General features: G+C 47.5%; 1 protein-coding gene across 5 annotated transcripts in view; it reads right to left on the bottom strand.

Moving 5' to 3' along the window:
• Nucleotides 1–7788, bottom strand: part of POU6F1 (POU class 6 homeobox 1) — a 30957-nt gene extending 23169 nt beyond the window's left edge. For 3 of the 5 annotated variants that reach the window (XM_063693982.1, XM_063693984.1, XM_063693985.1), the window contains exon 1: nucleotides 7287–7788. The gene's annotated coding sequence lies outside the window, so the exon portion shown is untranslated. Of the gene's footprint in view, nucleotides 1–19; nucleotides 2422–7286 lie in introns of those variants that run through there. The other 2 variants (XM_019038564.4, XM_063693983.1) reach the window with 2 other exon arrangements.
• Nucleotides 7789–19466: the final 11678 nt, after the last annotated feature.

Raw genomic sequence — 19466 nt, 5'->3', positions numbered from 1 at the left:
ATTATAACTTGATACATACATTTCTTGGGGAGAAGAATTTTCCAATTCCAAAGGTCATTAGGCGTAAGGCAGCAGTAGCCAATCTTTGTAGGACAACAAGGCATCTGCTTGAGAGGAGCGTTAAGTCTGCTCATAGTCTTGTTGTGGCCTCTGGCTCCTTGCTGCCAACTATGGCCACTCACAGGGAGTGGCTGAGCAGGGGCAAGCGTCCACTTTGCGACTGTGTTATTAGGAGGATTCAAGTAGTGATAAGGCTTGGGTGATTCTGATATCCCTTTCACCCTTAAAATTTGATGAGCTATGAGGACCTGGGTCCTCAGTGTCTGGTCCTTTAAGTCAAGGGCAAAGTCAGTCCTGAGACACAGCCTCTAGCCACACCTAAGCCCACTCCAACCCACCAACCAGATTTCATTCAGCCCACCAGAAATCCAGGCAGAGCAGAGTCCAAGACCTCCTTTGTCCCAGATCTCAGACTCCCTTGTCTGTCTCTGTCTTACCTTTAGATGGCTCCTATTACACATGTATGTGATATCAACGTCTCTCTGACAAGTAGACACTCAGCATTTTGACTCTGAGCTGTACCCTGTGTGTTCCCCTTGCTTGGTATCTGTGCAGGCTTTCCTCTGGACCTGCTGCCATCTCCTTGTCAGGAACTTTCCAAATTTTTTTCGAGCCTCAGGCTGTGGCTTGGTTCCAGTGACTCGAACCAATGACTTGGTTCCAGCCCTCTTCAGTTTGCTTTTTGACCATTTCCCCAATGACTGCATAAATAGCACATCTGGATGGCCTCCTTTAAGCCCATGATGCTGTGCAGTGCCCACAGCCTGAAGGCCAGGGAGGAGAGACAATCAGCTGTCTGTTTCAAGAGAAGGAGCTCCTGTCCCCATCCCAGCAGTAGAATCGCAATACATACACAGATCACAGCAGAGCTGCTCTGGTTAAAGCTGGGGAGAGAGCCAGAGCCCACCAAGGGCCCTCTCTTTTGCCTTCTTTCTCCGGTGAGTTGAGTTTGAAAAACGCCTGGATCAGGGCTGGCAAGGCACCCTGGTTGGCTAGCAAATGGCTCACTTATCCCTTGCTTTCCTTGCTAACATCTAAAAATGCAGGCAGGGCTGGGCACAGTAGCTCACACCTATAATATCAATGCTTTGGGAGGCTGAAGGGGGAGGATTGCTTGAACTCAGGAGTTTGATACCTTCCTGGGCAATGCAGGGAGACTCTGTCTCTACAAAAAATTAAAAAAATAAAATAAACTAGCCAGGTGTAGTGGTACACGCCTATGGTTCCAGCTACTTGGGAAGCTGAGGTAGGAGGATTGCTTGAGCCCCAGAGTTCAAGGCTGCAGTGAGTCGTGATCACGCCACTACACTCCAGCCTGCACTCCTTGACAGAGCAAGACCTTGTCCCTAATAAACAAATAAATATACAAACAAAAACCCAAGCAGCCTCAGGGGTAGAAGGAACAGCAAGTGCTAAGGCATTTGCCTACCACCTGAGAATCCAAAGAGGTCCAGGGCCATGCAGGATTTTCAGCGGGGGAGAATGAGCTAGAGGACCTAGTTCTGCCTGTCATTCTCCTCTGGAACTGCTCTGGGTTTAGTGCAACATTCCAAGAGGAGGAGAACTGGGATATCCCAAACAAATCAGAACTCCCTAGAATAGTCTGAGATCCTATCAGAAGAAATCCTGAAATGCCTTGCCCTTCGTTTTTGTTTTGTTTTGTTTTGTTTGTTTTGTTTGTTTGTTTGTTTGAGACGGAGTCTGGCTCTGTCGCCCAGGCTGGAGTCCAGTGGCACAATCTCGGCTCACCGCAACCTCCGCCTCCCGGGTTCAGGTGATTCTTCTGCCTCAGCCTCCTGAGTAGCTGGGACTACAGGTGCGCGCCACCATGCCCAGCTAATTTTTGTATTTTTAGTAGAGACGGGGTTTCACCATATTGGCCAGGCTGGTCTTGAACTCCTGACCTTGTGATCTGCCCGTCTCAGCTTCCCAAAGTGCTGGGATTACAGGCATGAGCCACTGCGCCCAGCCAACCCTTCGTTTTTTCAACGCATGTTTCAGTGGCTACTATGTGCTAGGCACTGGGAATTAAATGGGGAAAAACACATTTCCCACCTTTGTCAAGAAATCTATAGTCCAGGCCGGGTGTGGTGGCTCATGCCTGTAATCCCAGCACTTTGGGAGGCTGAGGCGAGTAGATCACCTGAGGTCGGGAGTTTGAGACCAGCCTGATCAACATGGAGAAACCCCATCTCTATTAAAAATACAAAATTAGCCTGGGGTGGTGGCACATGCCTGTAATCCCAGCTACTCGGGAGGCCGAGGCAGGAGAATCGCTTGAACAACAGGGAGGCAGAGGTGAGCCAAGATCGCACCATTGCACTCCAGCCTGGGCAACAAGAGTGAAACTCCATCTCAAAAAAAAAAAAAAAAAAAAAAAAAAAAAAAAAAAGAAAGCTATAGTCCAATATGGGAGTCAAGGAAATAAGAAGGTAACTACAATACAGTATGCTTAAGTTTCATGGTGGGTGAACAGAAAGCAGTAAAGAATCTACAAGAGGGACACCTAACACCTAATGACCTAATGCAGTTTTTTTGTTTTTTTTTTTCGAGACGGAGTCTCGCTCTGTCACCCAGGTTGGAGTGCAGCGGCGGGATCTCGGCTTACTGCAACCTCCACCTCCCAGGTTCAAGCAATTCTTCTGCCTCGGCCTCCTGAGTAGCTGGGACTACAGGTGCGCATCACCGCACCAGGCTGATTTTTGTATTTTTAGTAGAGACGGGGTTTCACCATGTTGCCCAGGTTAGTCAGGAACTCCCGACCTCAGATGATTCACCCGCCTTGGCCTCCCAAAGTGCTGGGATTACAGGCGTGAGCCACCGCACCCGGCCTCTAATGCAGTTTTATGTGGTGCTTGTTCCCAGGGAGGCTTGTATTTCAGACATGAAATTTTATGTAAAAGAATCTTGTCCTATGTAGGAAAATGGAACTTGTATGGGATTCAGACTTTTAAACTCAGATCCATTTCTGGTTTTATTATTATTTTTTTTCAGAGACAGGGTCTTTCCATGTTGCCTAAGCTGGTTTCCAACTCCTGGGCTCAAATTATCTTCCCACCTCAGCCTCCCAAAGTGCTGGTATTACTGGCATGAGCCACCATACCTGGCCCATTTCTATGGTTTATTTTATTTTATTTTATTTTTTTGAGACGAGGACTTGCTCTTGTTGCCCAGGCTGGAGTGCAGTGGCATGATCTCGGCTAACTGCAACCTCTGCCTCCCAGGTTCAAATGATTCTCCTGCCTCAACCTCCCGAGTAGCTGGGACTACAGGCGCCCACCACCATGCTCAGCTAATTTTTGTATTTTTAGTAGAGATGGGGTTTCCCCATATTGGCCAGGCTGGTCTCGAACTCCTGACTTTGTGATCTGCCCACCTCGGCCTCCCAAAGTTCTGGGATTACAGATGTGAGCCACCGCATCTGGCCTAATTTCCTTATCTTTAAAATGGTGACTAGGCCAGGCGCAGTGGCTCACACCTGTAATTCCAGCACTTTGGGAGGCCAAGGCAGGAGGATCACCTGAGGTCAGGAGTTCAAGACCAGCCTGGCCAACATGGGGAAACCCCATCTCTACTAAAAATACAAAACTTAGCTGGGTGTGGTGGCGGGTGCCTGTAATCTCAGTTACTTGGGTAGCTAAGGCAGGAGAATCGCTTGAACCGGGAGGCGGAGGTTGCAGTGAGCCGAGATCATGCTATTGCACTCCTGTCTGGGAGACACAGTGAGACTCTAATGTCAAAAAATAAATAAATAAATAAATAAATAAAATGGTGATTAAATAGGCAAGCCCTATGGGATTGTTATGATGATGATATGAGATCATGTAAATGAAATGCTTAGCATGACTCTTACCACAATCATCTTCATTTTTATCTATATGTACATAGAGGTAGAGAGAGGTCAGGTGACTTGACCAAGGGCACAGGAGAGTCAGTGGCAGATTCAAACTTCAAGGCTCTGTTGACCTGCCCCGGACCCCATCCTCCTGACACCACACAGAGCCTCCTCTCAGGAAATGGGGGTAAGGCTGATGGGGACTGCTCTGGTCCCCAAGGCTCAGGACACACTGGAAAACAGAGGATCTCAATTCTGCTCCACACCGACGCCTGTCCCCACACCCTGAACCATGAGCAGAGATAACAGTCTTGCCAAGCTGTTGGTAGGCTAACAGCTAGGCACACACAGGCCAGAGAAAGGAAAAAGAATGATGAGGTGACCAAATAAATAGGAGAGTAGAGTCAAGCGTAGTGGCTCACACCTGTAATACCAGCACTTTGGAAGGCTGAGGCGGGTGGATCACTTGAGGTCAGGAGTTGGAGGGCAGCCTGGCCAACATGGTGCAACCCTATCTCTACCGAAACATAACAAACCCAAACAAACAAACAAATAAAAAATTAGCTGGGTGTGGTGGCGCAGGCCTGTAGTCCCAGCTGCTTGGGAGGCTGAGGCCAGAGAACTGCTTGAGCCCAAGAAGTTGAAGCTGCAGTGAGCCGAGATTGTGCCACTGCACTCCATCCTGGGTGACAGCAGAGTGACAACCTGTCTCAAAAAAGAAAAAAAAAAAAAAAGAAATGTGAAAAATGAAAAGTAGGTATGTTCCTAGTAGACTGTAAGCTCCAGGAAGGCAGGGATCATGTCTGCTTATCATCATATCCCTGGTGCCTAAGATAATATCTGGTATATAACTAGGTTCATGAATATGGGCTGAAAATAATTGAAGATACGAGGTCATGTCATAGCCACATCACTTAGCCTCTTATTATTTCCTACCTTTTCCCTCAAAACACACACCCTATTTCAAATGTTTTGCCTCCATTTCCAGTACTGGGGCTACTTAAAAATGATTTCAAAGGCATGGTACAGGTCAGGTGTGGTGGTTCACGTCTGTAATCCTAGCACTTTGGGAGGCCGAGGCGGGTGGATTACTTGAGGTCAGAAGTTCAAGACCAGCTTGGCCAACATGGTGAAACCCCGTCTCTACTGAAAATACAAAAATTAGCCAGGCATGGTGGTGTGCGCCTATAGTTCCAGCTAGTTGGGAGGCCGAGGTGGGAGAATTGCTTGAACCCGGGAGGTGGAGGTTGCAGTGAGACCAAGATCGCGCCACTGCACTCCAGACTGAGCGACAGAGTGAAACCCTGTCTCAAAAAAAAAAAAAAAAAAAGATTTCAAAGGTGTAGTATTGGGTTCTGGAGAACCCAGACCACACTGGCCCCTTCCTAAAGCGCCCGTCTAAGTTCTCATTCCAAGCCTTCCTCCCGTGGCCAGTTTCTCCTGCATCCCACTCTCTCTTCTGCCTCATGAACCCTCATTTTGACATGAGGGGTCAAAGGCAGGTTTAAAGGCAGAAGACCCAGCTTGAGTACTGCTTCTACTAGAGGTAATCCCTATAAGCCTCCATTTCCTTATCCAAAATGGAACCAAATTATAGTAACCACCTCATGGGTTATTGTGAGGATTAAATTGATAACATTTATGGAAGGCACTTAAAACAGGGCCTAGCATGAAGCAAACACTATATATATGTTTGTTATTATCATTGCTATTATTTTGAACTGAAGTAAAGCATGCATATAAAAATGTTTTAAATTATAAAGCATTTAAAAAATGTAAAAGATGGCCAGGCACGGTGGCTCACGCCTGTAATCCCAGCACTTTGGGAGGCCAAGACGGTTGGATCGCCTGAGCTAAGGAGTTCGAGACCAGCCTGGGCAACACGGTGAAACCCCCATCTCTACTAAGATACAAAAAAATCAGCTAGACTCTGTCTCAAAAAAAAGAAAATGTAAAAGATTACTCTGATAATTTTATGGTGAGTAAATCTTGGGGACAAGAATATGAGCTTATCCCAAGTTCCTTCAAAATGCAGAGAAACCTTACAGGAGCAAATTTTTTCTGAGTCACTTTTCTTAACTGCCAGGTAGTACTTCCAGGAACAAAACAGAAGAAATGGCTACATACACACACACTGACACACAATCACTCTATGGTATTACCTTGTTAGTTTTAATGTTTAGCATCTACTTGTCCACCCCCAGAATAAAAACTCCATGATAGAAGTTTTGTCTGAATTGTTCAGGGCATGGCACTGAGTGGGTATTTTTGTTGAACTAATGAAGAAATGAAGTTCTACAGCAGATAAGCGGAGTACCAGGTCACAGAAGCATCACTTTGAGGACCAGGACTTGAACGAAAATGGAATATATGGAATTATTCCTCAGAAGGCCTCTGCCAGTCAATGGTGGCTGCCTTAGATTGCCAAATAAGGGGCATGGGATACATGTATATGAACAATTGAAGACCAGCCCTCTGCTTTTGGAACAAGGAATTTGGGAAGGGCAGATGAGGTTAAAAATCTCTGCAAAGAGCCTCTTTTCTTTGGCCCAGGAATGCTTCCTGAACTCTTCTGATTTCCCCCTGCCCAGCCGCAGAGGCTATTCTGTGAAGGTTTTAGGCTTCCAGTTGGGCTGAGTGGGGTATTCTGCCGCGAAAGTGGAGGTTAGAGAGTATGCTGGGAGCTCCCTTGGCCTTGCCAGGTGAGCCTGCCCAGGGAGCCTGCATCGGGCCCATTATTATGACTATTTATTAATAATAATATCGTTATTAAATATTTATGAAGTGCTCATGCTCTGCTAGAAGGTGGCCCTCCCATCACTGACCCACCCTTCCAGCAACGCCTGGGTCCCTACCCCCGGGTCCCACCGGTCGTCCCGGAGTTTGTTCATTCGGGAGAACCGTGACAGGTCGCCCTGGCCGCCCCAGCTGGCCCTAACCGCCGGGAACCCAGGCGTCCGTGTTCTCCAGAGAGGCAAGGATCCGCTTCTGGTCGCCACTGGTTCTGTGTACAGAGCGTCCCCTGTGGTCCGCACCCCACAAGGGCTCCAGGGGCAGAAACGGGGAGGGGCCAGGTCGGGGTTCCCCACCGGGTCCACCTGGCGGCCGCCCCCTCCGCTCCAGGTCCAGAGCGGCCCGCGGGCGGGCGAGGGCGCGGCCCCTGGGTGTCTAGCCCCAGATGGGCAACCGCGCTCTGTCCCGCTCCCGCAGCTCCCCGCCGCCCCGGCCCCGCATCCCGCCGCCCCGGCCCCGCGGCTTTTTTTCTCTTTATCATAAATATATAAATTATGCTAATTACGGGCATTGCATATTAACCAAACCCGAAACCTCCCCTGCCCGGCCCCCTCCCCCTCCGTGCAAACCCCTCCCCGCCCCGGACCCCGCTACTTACCAGAGCCCGAGCCCGAGCCGCCTTCGCCGCGGGTGTCTGGCGGCCACCGATTAGAGATTCATCTCACAGCCCGGGCCAGGGGGCCGGGGCCGGGGCCGGGGCCACGGCGGCCGCCGCCCGCAGACAAAGAAGCCAGTGCGGCTTGGCTGGGCTCGGCTCGGCCCGGGAGCTGGTCGGGACCCGCCACCGCCCCCAGGCCCCCAGCCTGGGCTGGGCAGAGCCGAAGGGGGCTCCGCAGGCTGCGCCGGGCGGAGGGGGGACGGCCGGGAAGCGGGAAGGGGAAGCCGGGTGGGGGGGCGTTCAGGTATATATTTTTCTTCGTTCTCCCCTTCCACGACCCCCCCCTTTTCCCTCCCCCCCTTTTTTCCCTCCTTCTGCTACTTGGATTTTTTTAGCTGCTGCGTCATGAGCATAATTTATGCAAAGAGCTTTGCCGCATGCTGCACCGCCCGCGCCAGCCGCCGGGGGCGGCGGGCTGGGCGGGCGGTCAGGGAAGGGAGGGGAGCACGGGAGCCAGGAGCGAGGGGTGGGGGTGGGGAGGGGACCCTCTGGCCCTGGCCAAGCGGGAGGTCCCGGAGGCTCTGTCCCGGGACAGGGATGGACGGTCAGTGGGTCTGGTTACTCAGCCCCTCCGAGGTGCCGCGGAGGTGGTTTCATTTCGGAAGGTGCCAGAGTAGGAGCTGGAGTCCGGACCCTCCATGCCACATGGCCTTCAGCTGAGGGTTGGGGCGGTGACTCCCGGCCACCGCCTTTCCTCTAGGTAGTCAACTGTCCTCAATGTTGAAAGTCAAGTTTATGTCTATCCCTCCCTCCCTAGAAAGGCGGGGGAACTCAGACATCGCTCAGCCAACGTGGAGAACCTCTGAATAGCTGTGCCCCAGCGCCAAAGCAGCGAAGGGTCCCAGGTCCCTCACCCGGTGGCGACCATGGGCTGTGTTGTCTAAAAGCAGATTTCCGGCCTTCTTGTGCAAGTAGACAAGGAAATGTGAACAGAAAGACAAAGTTCAGTGGAATGGTGAAAAACCTCTAGCAGCTTCTTAAGGTAGAGAGGGGACCAGAAAAGGGGTGGATGTGGGCGGCTGAGGGAAAGCAGATTGGAGAAGTGGTGGACAACTGAAAGAGGAAAAAGTTGGAAGACCAAAGTGGAAGCGTGGGAATGGAGAGAAGAACTGGGAAGGAAGGAGGCTCTGTAAATCCAGTGAATGTGGATCCCAATACTGAGGCCACCTGCTGTCATCCTAGGCTGTTCCCCCTCCCACCCTCTCCCGATATTTGGTGGTTTGATGATAGCTAGAGGTAGATGGGTTAGAGGCAGTGTGAGAATGCAGTTGGAGGCCTCAGTCCTCCCCGGGACTGCTCCGTAAGGCCTCGTGGTGGAAGGGCATTGAATGGCCCGGCCTCCTCGTTAACCTGGCCAGTGGACTAGGCTGTTACCAGCTTGCTGTTTCCATCTGGAAGTGAGCAGGTACTGCTGGCGGCGGATTTATGAGTAACCAATGTATTAGGAGTCAGAATACTTAGGTTTTAGTCCCAACTCTTCCACTAGCCGTCCAGGCAAGTAATTTAACTTCTTCATTACTTATAAAACAAGGATAATATTTATAATGACATTTATGACTACTTCATAGGGTTACGTTTGTGAGCCTGTATGTGAAAAAACTGAAAGCTGCAAGCTCTATACAACTGTAAGGTGTCATTCCATGTACAATAGTTTGAACTCGTTTTAATGGCCCTGTGAAACTCTACTGCGTGGCTTGGTATTACAGTTCTTGGGGTTTTTGTTTGGCCAGTAGTCCCTGTAGTTTCTTTCCCTGGACTGTGAATTCTTTGATAGCACTGGTTGTGACTTACTCATGTTTGTATTTCCCACTACTCTTTATGTGAAGAAGGGGCTCAGTATTGCTGCTGAACTTTGTCACATGAAGGTTGAAACTTTTCATTTATGTCACTTGGTTTGGTGCTACACATAGATCAAAGGCTTTGGATAGCATGGATATCAGCGACAGTTTGAAGAAAGAAATATGGATGTGATCAGAGGAGTTCAGGGAGACATACATAAAAATGTTAATCACGGTTTTCTTTATGTTGTATACACTTCTGCATTGCTTAAATATTTGATAAGCATATATTACTTTTTGTTTCTGTGTTTATTGGGGCATAACATGTACACAGTATGTGTATACCTTGATAAATTTTTACATGTATATACATATATACATGTATGCGTGTATACATGTATACATGTATGCGTGTGCACATGTATACATGTGTGTGCACATGTATACATGTGTGTGTACATGTATACGTGTGTGTGTGCATGTATACGTGTGTGTGCATGTATACGTGTGTGTGCATGTATACATGTATACGTGTGTGTGTGCATGTATACATGTATACGTGTGTGTGTGCATGTATACATGTATACGTGTGTGTGTGCATGTATACATGTATACGTGTGTGTGTGCATGTATACGTGTGTGTATGTATACGTATACATGCATGTGTGTACATGCATACATGCATGTGTGTATGCATGCATGTGTGTATACATGTATATGTATGTATACATGTATACATGTGTGTGTATGCATGCATGTATGCATGTATGTGTGTGTACATGTATGCATGTATGTGTATACATGTATGTGTGTATACATGTATGCATGTATATGTGTGTATACGTGTATGCATGTATATGTACACATGCATGCATGCGTGTGTATACATGTATGCATGCATGTATGTATGCATGTATGTGTGTATACGTGTATGCATGTATGTGTATGTATACATGTATGTGTGTGCATGCATGCATGTGTATACATGTATACATGTATGTGTGTACATGTATACGTGTATGTGTGTATACATGTATACGTGTATGTGTGTGTACATATACACGTGTATGTGTGTGTACATAGACACACGTGTGTGTGTGTACATAGACACACGTATATGTGTGTGTACATAGACACACGTGTGTACATATAGACACACGTATATGTGTTTGTACATATAGACACACGTATATGTGTGTGTACATATAGACATGTATATGTGTGTATACATATATGCACATGTATAGATACACACGTGTATACATATATACATGTCTATATATACATGTATATACTCACATATATATATCCATGTAATCCCCACCCAAAACAAGATAAAGAGCCTTTCCAAGACCTGAGGATTCCCTTATGTACCTTCACAGGCCATAAATTCCCAAAGTAAGCATTATTCTGATTTCTGTCACCATAGATTGATTACTTGAGCTGATTCTTGAACTTCTCATAAATGGAATCAGACAATATGCAATCTTTTGTGTTTGGCTTCTGTCACTCAACAAAATTTTTTTTTTTTTTTGAGACGGAGTCTTGCTCTGTCGCCCAGGCTGGAGTGCAGTGGTGTGATCTCGGCTCACTGCAACCTCCGCCTCTCGGGTTCAAGTGGTTCTCCTGCCTCAGCCTCCCAAGTAGCTGGGACTGCAGGTGTGTGCCATCACACCCAGCTAATTTTTTTTTCTTTTTTTTTTTCGAGATGGAGTCTCGCTCTGTCGCCCAGGCTGGAGTGCAATGGTGTGATCTCGGCTCACTGCAACCTCCACCTCCCAGGTTCGAGTGATTCTCCTGCCTCAGCCTCCTGAGTAGCTGGGATTACAAGCACACGCCACCATGCCCGGCTAATTTTTGTATTTTTAGTAGAGATGGGGTTTCACCATGTTGGTCAGGCTGGTCTTGAACTCCTGACCTCATGATCCGCCCACCTCAGCCTCCTAAAGTGCTGGGATTAAAGGCATGAGCCACCGCGCCCAGCCCCGTCTTTACTAAAAATACAAAAATTAGCCTGGTGTGGTGGCACGTGCCTGTAGTTCTAGCTACTCAGGATGCTGAGGCAAGAGAATCGCTTGAACCTGGAGTTGCAGTGAGCTGAGACCGTGCCATTGCACTCCAGCCTGTGTGACAGTGTGAGACTCCGTCTCAAAAAAAAAAAATTATATACTGGATGGCTTATAAACAACATAAATTTATTTCTCACAGTTCTAGAAGCTGGAAAGTTCAATATCAAGATGCTGGCTGATTTGCTTTCTTCTGAGGGCCTGCTTCCTAGTTCATAGACAGCCATCTTCACATGGCAGAAGCAGGCTAGGAAGCTCTCTGGGGTTCCTTTTATAAGGGCTCTGATCCCATTCATGAAAGCTCTACCCTCATGACCTAATCACCTCCCAAAGGGCCCACCTAATACCATCACATTGGGGGCCAGAATTTCAATATATGAATTTTGAGGGGGACACAGAACATTTGGTCTCTTGTAGGCTAGGACACAGCAAGAGGTGGGGGAGAATTGTACCAAATGAGGTTGGAAAGGGAGGCAGACACCAAATCAGGTAGGCTTGGCCATATATACCTCTAATCTTTCTAACTGGGACCCTTCTAGCTTTGCAAACTCAAGATTTACCTCCTCCAAGAAGGCTTCCTGTATAATACATACCACATTGTTCTAATTATTATTATTTTATTTTGTTTGAGATAGGGTCTCACTCCTTCACCCAGTCTGGATGTAGTAGTGTGATCTTGTTTCACTGCAGCCTCAACCTTCTGGGCTCAAGTGATCCTCCTGCCTCAGCCTCCCAAGTAGCTGGGACTACAGGTATGTGCCACCATGCCTGGCTAATTTTTGTATTTTTCGTAGAGATGAGGTTTCGCTATCTTTTGCCCAGGCTGGTCTTGAACTCCTGGGCTCAACTGATCTGCCAGCCTCAGCCTGCCTAAGTGCTGGGATTACAGGCTTGAGGCACTGTGCCCAGCCAATATTACTTTTTTTTCTTTTTTGAGATGGAGTCTCACTTTGTCGCCCACGCTGGAGTGCAGTGGTGCGATCTCAGCTCACTGCAACCTCCACCTCCTGGATTGAAGGGATTCTCATGCCTCAGCCTCCCGAATAGCTACGATTACAGGCACGTGCCACCACACCTGGCTAACTTTTGTATTTTTAGTAGAGACGGTGTTTCACCATGTTGGCCAGGCTGGTCTCGAACTCCTGACCTCAAGTGACCAGCCCACCTTGGCCTCCCAAAGTGCTGGGATTACAGGCTTGAGCCACCGTGCCCAGCCAATATTACTTTTTAAATTACATTATTGTTCCAATAACTTCACTTTGTAATTTATAGGCCATTCCCTCCCTCCCATTCTTTCCCTTGCCTTTTCTTTCTTTCCTTTCTCTCTCTCTCTTTCTTTCTTTTCCAGACAGAGTCTTGCATTGTTGCCCAGGCTGGAGTGCAGTGGTGTGATCATGGCTTACTGCAGCCTCAACCTCCTGGGCTCAAGTGATCCTCCCACCTCAACCTCGAGTAGGTGATACCACAGACACATGCCGCCATGCCCTGTTAATTTTTTAATTTTTTGGTAGAGATAGGGTCTCCCTATGTTGCCCAGGCTGGACTCGAATGCCAGAACTCAAGTGATCCTCCCGCTTCAGCCTCCCAAAGTTCTGGGGTTACAGGTGTGAGCTACCACACCTAGTCCTCACTCTGTTTCTTGAGAATATGTATTATTTACCCACTGGATGAATGACAGGGCCATATATTTTCTCTTTCACCTGATCTCCTCCAAGCACCCAGCATATAAGGGATGCTCTGTTTACAGTAAGAGTTTTCCTGGGCACTGTACCTAGAAAGGTTCTGAAATATTAACAGATAATCCCTGGGGTCCCCTCTTCCCTGGCATGATAACTGAGCCAGTTCCAGGTCTTCAGAAACTTGTCATAGGACAACCAAGTGTTACCAGAATCCATGCGTATTGTCCCAAACACCTTCCTTATTTCCGTGGTCAATTTTGTGCCTCCCTCTCTCTAACCAACAGATAAAAGGCACCCACTCCTGTTGCTAAGGCAATAAAGCTAGGGCATTCAGCAGGGAACTCAGGTTGGTCAGCAGAAAAAAAATCTCTCAGCTGTGAGAGAGGAAAGGGAGCAATGCATTTCTAAGGGCGAGTTTTCATAAAACAACAAAGCAGATGTCAGTCTTGGCTGGTCATATTGAAGGCATGTGAAGAGATCGGGCCACGGAGGAGAAGATCCCTGATGCTGTTAACAATGCAAGGATATCTTAAGGTGAGAAGCCAGAGTTTTTGACAACTTATATGCGACAAGGAGTATGCCTGTGCATGCTCCATTTTTTATAGACCTCCACCTCTTGCCCTGAAATGCGTTTATTCTACTTACTTTAATTTTAGCAATGATGTAAAACTGTATTGCTGGGCTGCTGTCACTGCCTCTGACAGATCACCCTACCACCTGAAAGGGTAAATATGGGTTTTTTCCCCATAATTTTTGTACAGTAACAACATGAGGAACATTTTAGCTCATAAATTATTTACTAAACCTCACAGGCATAATAGGCCGTGTGCATATTCATCAGGCTATCATCCATTATTCATAAGAAGTTCACTTCAACTGTTAGAAGAAAATGAGGTTGTTGATTGAAATGCCGAAGAAATGTGGGCTTTTGTACTCCCCCCCCTTCCCTCTCTCATCTGAGCAAGTCTGGAAGTTTCCATCAAAAAAATGATATTACAGGAAAAAAATGTTATTCCTGACAAGTGAATATGTAGAGGGAAAGCAAGCATGAAGTAGGAAATAAATGGGCAGAATCAACCACTATTCATTTAATTCAAATAATGTCCCCTGACCCCAGCTTCCACAGAGTCTGTGCCCATGGGGACCCCTTTCTTGCAATAAAAGATCGGCTTCTGCAAATCCGGTAGAGTTATTGCATATATATATAATTTTTTTTTTTTGAGACAGTTTCACTCTTGTCATCCAGGCTGGAGTGCAGCGGCTCAACCTCAGGTCACTGCAACCTCCACCTCCCAGGTTTAAGTGATTCTCCTGCCTCAGCCTCCGGCACAGCTGGAATTACAGGCGTCAGGCATCTGCCACCATGCCCGGTTAATTTTTGTATTTTTAGTTGAGATGGGGTTTTGCCATGTTGGCCAGGCTGGTCTCAAATTGCTGACCTCAGGTGATCCGCCCACTTTGGCCTCCCCAAGTGCTGGGATTATAGGCGTGAGCCACCACACCCAGCCAGTTATTGCTTATATTAACTAAGATATAGGTTGCATCCTATGGCTTAAGAAGTATTTATTCTTATCTTCTTATTTGACCCTCACACCAAGTCTGTGAGGAATAATTTTCCTTTTTCTTTCTTTCTTTTTTTTTTTTTTTTGACAGGGTCTTCTTACTCTGTCACCCAGGCTGGAATGCAGTGGCACAATCATGGCTCACTGCATCCTCTGCCTCCCAAGTTCAAGCGATCCCGCTGCCTCAGCCTCCTGAGTAGCTGGAACTTCAGGCACACACCACCACGCCTGGCTAATTTTAATTTTTTTGTAGAGACAGGGTCTCCCTAAGTTGCCCAGGCTGGTCTCAAACTCCTGGGCTCAAGCTATCCACCTGCCTTGGCCTCCCAAAGTGTTGGGATTCCACTGCGTCTGTGGAATAATTTTCAAGATGAGAAAACAGCCTCAGAAAACTGAGAAAGATGAGCAAACTGAAACTCACAAGTTAAGTGACTTGTCCAATGCCAATAAGCTTATGAGAAACAGAACTAGGACTGGAACCTAAACTTCCTTCCACATCCCATGTTTTGTTTATTTATTTTCGTAGAGACAGAGTCTTGCTATATTGTCTGGTCACTATGTAGGCTCGTCTCAAACTCCTGGCCTCAAGCAATCCTCCCTGCCTCAGCCTCCCAAAGTGTTGGGATTACAGGTGTGAGTCACCATGCCTGGTCCACATCCCGTATTCTTTTTTTTTTTTTTTTTTTGAGACAGAGTTTTGCTCGTCACCCAGGCTGGAATGCAATGGTACAATCTCGGCTCACTGCAACTTCCACCTCCTGGGCTCAAGTGATTCTCCTGCTTCAGCCTCTTGAGTAGCTGGGATTCTCCTGCCTCAGCCTCCCAAGTAGCTGGGATCACAGGCATGAGCCACCATACTTGGCTAATTTTGTATTTTTAGTAGAGACGGGATTTCACCATGTTGCCAAGGCTGGTCTCGAACTCCTAACCTCAGGTGGATGATCTGCCTACCTCAGCCTCCCAAAGTGCTAGAATTACAGGTGTGAGCCACCGTACCCAGCCCACATCCTGTATTCTTAATATTCTGTCTTACTAAGTCCTCTGGATGGTAAAACCCACCATTCCCAAGATAACAGGTATTTCATTGTGTTCTCTATGAACCACTGACTTATTTTCCTTTTTTAATATCTTTATTATTTCTGCGGAATACAAAAGCAATATACGCTTGAAAGCACTAAACAATACAAAGTTCCGTAGAATAGAGAATAACAAATGTCCCAGCTATGGACAGGCAGCATATGGACTGCCGTGACTGCCAATGTCTATAGCCACCTCCATTTCCGTAGGAAAAAGTGGGAGATGTTGTGATCAGGTCAGACCCACCGATACAGATTGAGATCTGGGCATGGTCACTTACTGGTATATAATGTTGGGCAAATTAGCCTCTTTAAGCCATCATTTCCTTATTTGTAAAATGGGGCTAATGCCTACTCTTGAGGTTTTTGTGTTAAGTGAGATAATGTATATAAAATCCAGGTGTCAGCATTTTCCTCCATTTTAAGGGTTACTTTTCATGAGTATATTTGAAGAAGTGGGATGGGAGGCAAGGTTTGCCTCATGCCTTTCCCTCGAGTCTTCTGCTTGACACTGTCTTCCATTCTGCCTTGGGCCACTCACTTGCCTGCTGGTCATAGCCTAGAACTCCTGGTGTGGTTCCTCTACATGAAAGGCCCCTAGATTCACAGTGGGACACAGGTGTGAATTCTTTGCATCATGACTGCACAAGGTTGTTCTTTACTAAAGTGTTGGGGGGACAACTAAAGAGAATTACAATAGTGGGAAGTATTAAAACTTTGAGGGTTTTTGTTTTTGTTTTTTGAGACAGTCTCACTCTGTCGCCCAGGCTGGAGTGCAGTGGCGCAATCTCGGCTCACTGCAACCTCCAACTCCCAGGTTCAAGCAGTTCTCGTGCCTCAGGCTCCCGAGTAGCTGGGATTACAGGCATGCGCCACCACACCCGGCTAATTTTTCTGTTTTTAGTAGAGACGGGGTTTTGCCGTGTTTTGTTTTGAGACAGGGTCTTGCTCTGTCACCTGGGCTGGAGTGCAGTGGCATGACTGCGGCTCACTGCAGCCTTGACCTCTTAGGCTCAAGCGACCCTCTTGCCTCAGCCTCTCAAGTAGCTGGGACCACAGGTGCCCACCACCATGCCCAGCTAAACTTTGGTTTTAACTTTCCCTATAATCTAAGTGAAAAGCCGCCAAGAAGTTTAACCTTTATTAGGGAGTGTCAGGTCTACCCTGGCTCCCTGTCCTCAGGTCTGCTTCCCTCACTAGGAACATCAACCCTCCATTCCTTCCTGGGAAGCCCCAGGCCCTGCCTCTCTCTGGTCCCTCAGCTGTCCCCAGAAACACATTTCCCCAAATCTGACCCATTCAGTCCATATTCAGTCTAGATTCTGGATTTAAGGCTAGAGGGGTGAGAGTGAGTCAGTGACTGTGTATGTGTGTATGTGCGTGAGGCCCGGTGCAACAGGGAGAAGGTGGCACAGCAGCCTTGTGTGAATGAGCTTTGGCATATAGTCCCTCCAAGTAGGACTGTCTCGGGGAGGCTGGTATCCCCTCCAGTCTGAGTAAGACACAGATGAAGCTCTGCTCTTCTGAGTGCCCTGGATAACCTTTGGTCTTGAACTACTGGCCTTAAGCAATCCTCCTGCCCCGGCCTCCTAAAATGTTGACATTACAGAGCCACTGTGCTTGGCCTTTTTTTTTTTTTTTTTTTTTTTTTTTTTTACTTTTTTTAATTTTTAATTTTTTTAGAGTCAGGGTCTCACTTGTCACCCAGGCTGGAGTGCAGTCATGCGATTATAGCTCACTGCAGCCTTGCACTCCTGAGTTCATGCAATCCTTACCTCAGCCACCCTAGTAGCTGGGACTACAGGCCTGTGCCACCATGCTTGGCTAACTGTTTTACATTTATTATGCAGAGCAGTGTTAGTGACTCTCCTACAAGGCTTGCCAGGAATAAGAAATGAGGGTACTTTTTTTTTTTTTTGAGATGTATTCTCACTCTGTTGCACAGTCTGGAGTGCACTGGCATGGCATGATGTCTGCTCACTGCAACCTCCGCCTCCCAGGTTCAAGTGATTCTCATGCCTCAGCCTCCCAAATAGCTGGGATTACAGGTGCATGGCACCACACCTGGCTACTTTTTGTATTTTTGGTAGAGGCGGGGTTTCACCATGTTGGCCAGGCTGGTCTCAAACTCCTGACCTCAAGTGATCTGCCCACCTCAGCCTCCCAAAGTGCTGGGATTACAGGCGTGAGCCACTGTGCCTGGGCCTAAGCCATATATCTTATAATAGCTGTTCCCTTAGTTACACAAAGACTAGATAAAGCTTTGAAAAAGTTGCTTCAAAGAGGCCGGGTACAGTGGCTCACATCTGTAATCCCAGCACTTTGGGAGGTCAAGGTGGGCGGATAACTTGAGGCCAGGAGTTAAAGACCAGTCTGGCCAACATGGTGAACCCCATCTCTGCTAAAAATACAGAAATTAGCCGGGTGTGGTGGGACGCACCTGTAATCCCAGCTACTCGGGAGGCTGAGGCAGGAGAATCGCTTGAACCCAGGAGGTGGAGGTTGCAGTGAGCCAAGATCGCACCACTGCACTCCAGCCTGGGTGACAGAGTGAGACTCCATCTCAAAAAAAAAAAAAAGTTGCTTCTAAGAGAGATTGGATTCTTTCACAAAGCTCCAGTTCCTTCTTTGGGCTGGGAAATAGGTTGTTTTGTTCTTCTGGTTACATAAGTGAAGAGCACAACACATAGTAGGTGTTGAATAAAGGTACATAAACAACTATAGTCAACCTAATTAACTGGGACTAGGATAAACTTGTCCAACCCTCGGCTTGCAGACCACATGTGGCCCAGGATGGCTTTGAATGCGGCCCAACACAAACTCGTAAACTTAAAACATTATGAGATTTTTTGGTGATTTTTTTTGTTTTGTTTTTAGCTCATCAACTATCGTTAGTGTTAGTGTATTTTATGTGTGGCCCAAGACAATTCTTACAGTGTGGCTCAGGGAAGCCAAAAGATTGGACACCCCTGGACTAGGGGGCCCAGCAGGAAGAGTCACTATCATTCTGTGAGTCCGCACATCACAGCTTACCCATCTCCAACGTGGCACTTACCAAGTGCTGCTGTAATTTTCCTTTTAGCATCCGTCTTGCCCAAGGCACATTAAGATTCATTAGCTGTTGACTGGGCACAGTGGCTCACACCTGTAATCGCAGCACTTTGGGAGGCTGAGGCAGGCTAATCCCTTAGCCCAGGAGTTTGAGGCCAGCCTAAGCAACACGGCGACACCTCATCTCTACAAAAAATACAAAAATTAGCTGGGCATAGTGGCACGCGCCTGTAATCCCAGCTACTCAGGAGGCTGAGGCAGGAGGATGGCCTGAGCTTCTGAGAGCAAGGTGCAATGAACCATGATCGTGTCACTGCATTCTAGCCTGGGTGACAGAGTGAGACCCTGTCTCAAAAAAAAAAATGAAAACAAAAAAATTAAAAAAGCCTGGGCACAGTGGCTCACGCCTGTAATCCCAAAAATGTGGGAGACCAAGGTGGGCTGATCACTTGAGGTCACGAGTTGAGACCAGCCTGACCAACATGGTGAAACCCTGTCTCTACTGAAAATACAAAAATTAACCAGTGTCATGGTGGGACCTGTAGTCCCAGCTACTTGGGAGGCTGAGGCAGGAGAATCACTTGAACCTGGGAGGTGGAGGTTGCAGTGGGCAGAGATCATGTCACTGCACTCCAGCATGGGCGACAAAGCAAGACTCCCTTTCAAAAAACAAACAAAAAAATTCATTAGCCATCATGCTTGGGTTTTCCCTTTTCCTCATCCCAACATTATTATTTTAAAAAAACAGCCTTATTGAGGTATTGTTAGTTGACATAAATTGCTCATGTTTAAAATATACACCCGGCCGGCCGGGCGCAGTGGCTCACGCCAGTAATCCCAGCACTCTGGGAGACCGAGGTGGGCAGATCACGAGATCAGGAGATCGAGACCATCCTGGCTAACACCGT

Source organism: Gorilla gorilla, chromosome 10, assembly GCF_029281585.2.
Source record: "Gorilla gorilla gorilla isolate KB3781 chromosome 10, NHGRI_mGorGor1-v2.1_pri, whole genome shotgun sequence".
Classification (NCBI taxonomy): Eukaryota; Metazoa; Chordata; class Mammalia; order Primates; family Hominidae; genus Gorilla; species Gorilla gorilla.
This window is presented reverse-complemented; position numbering and strand designations above follow the sequence as displayed.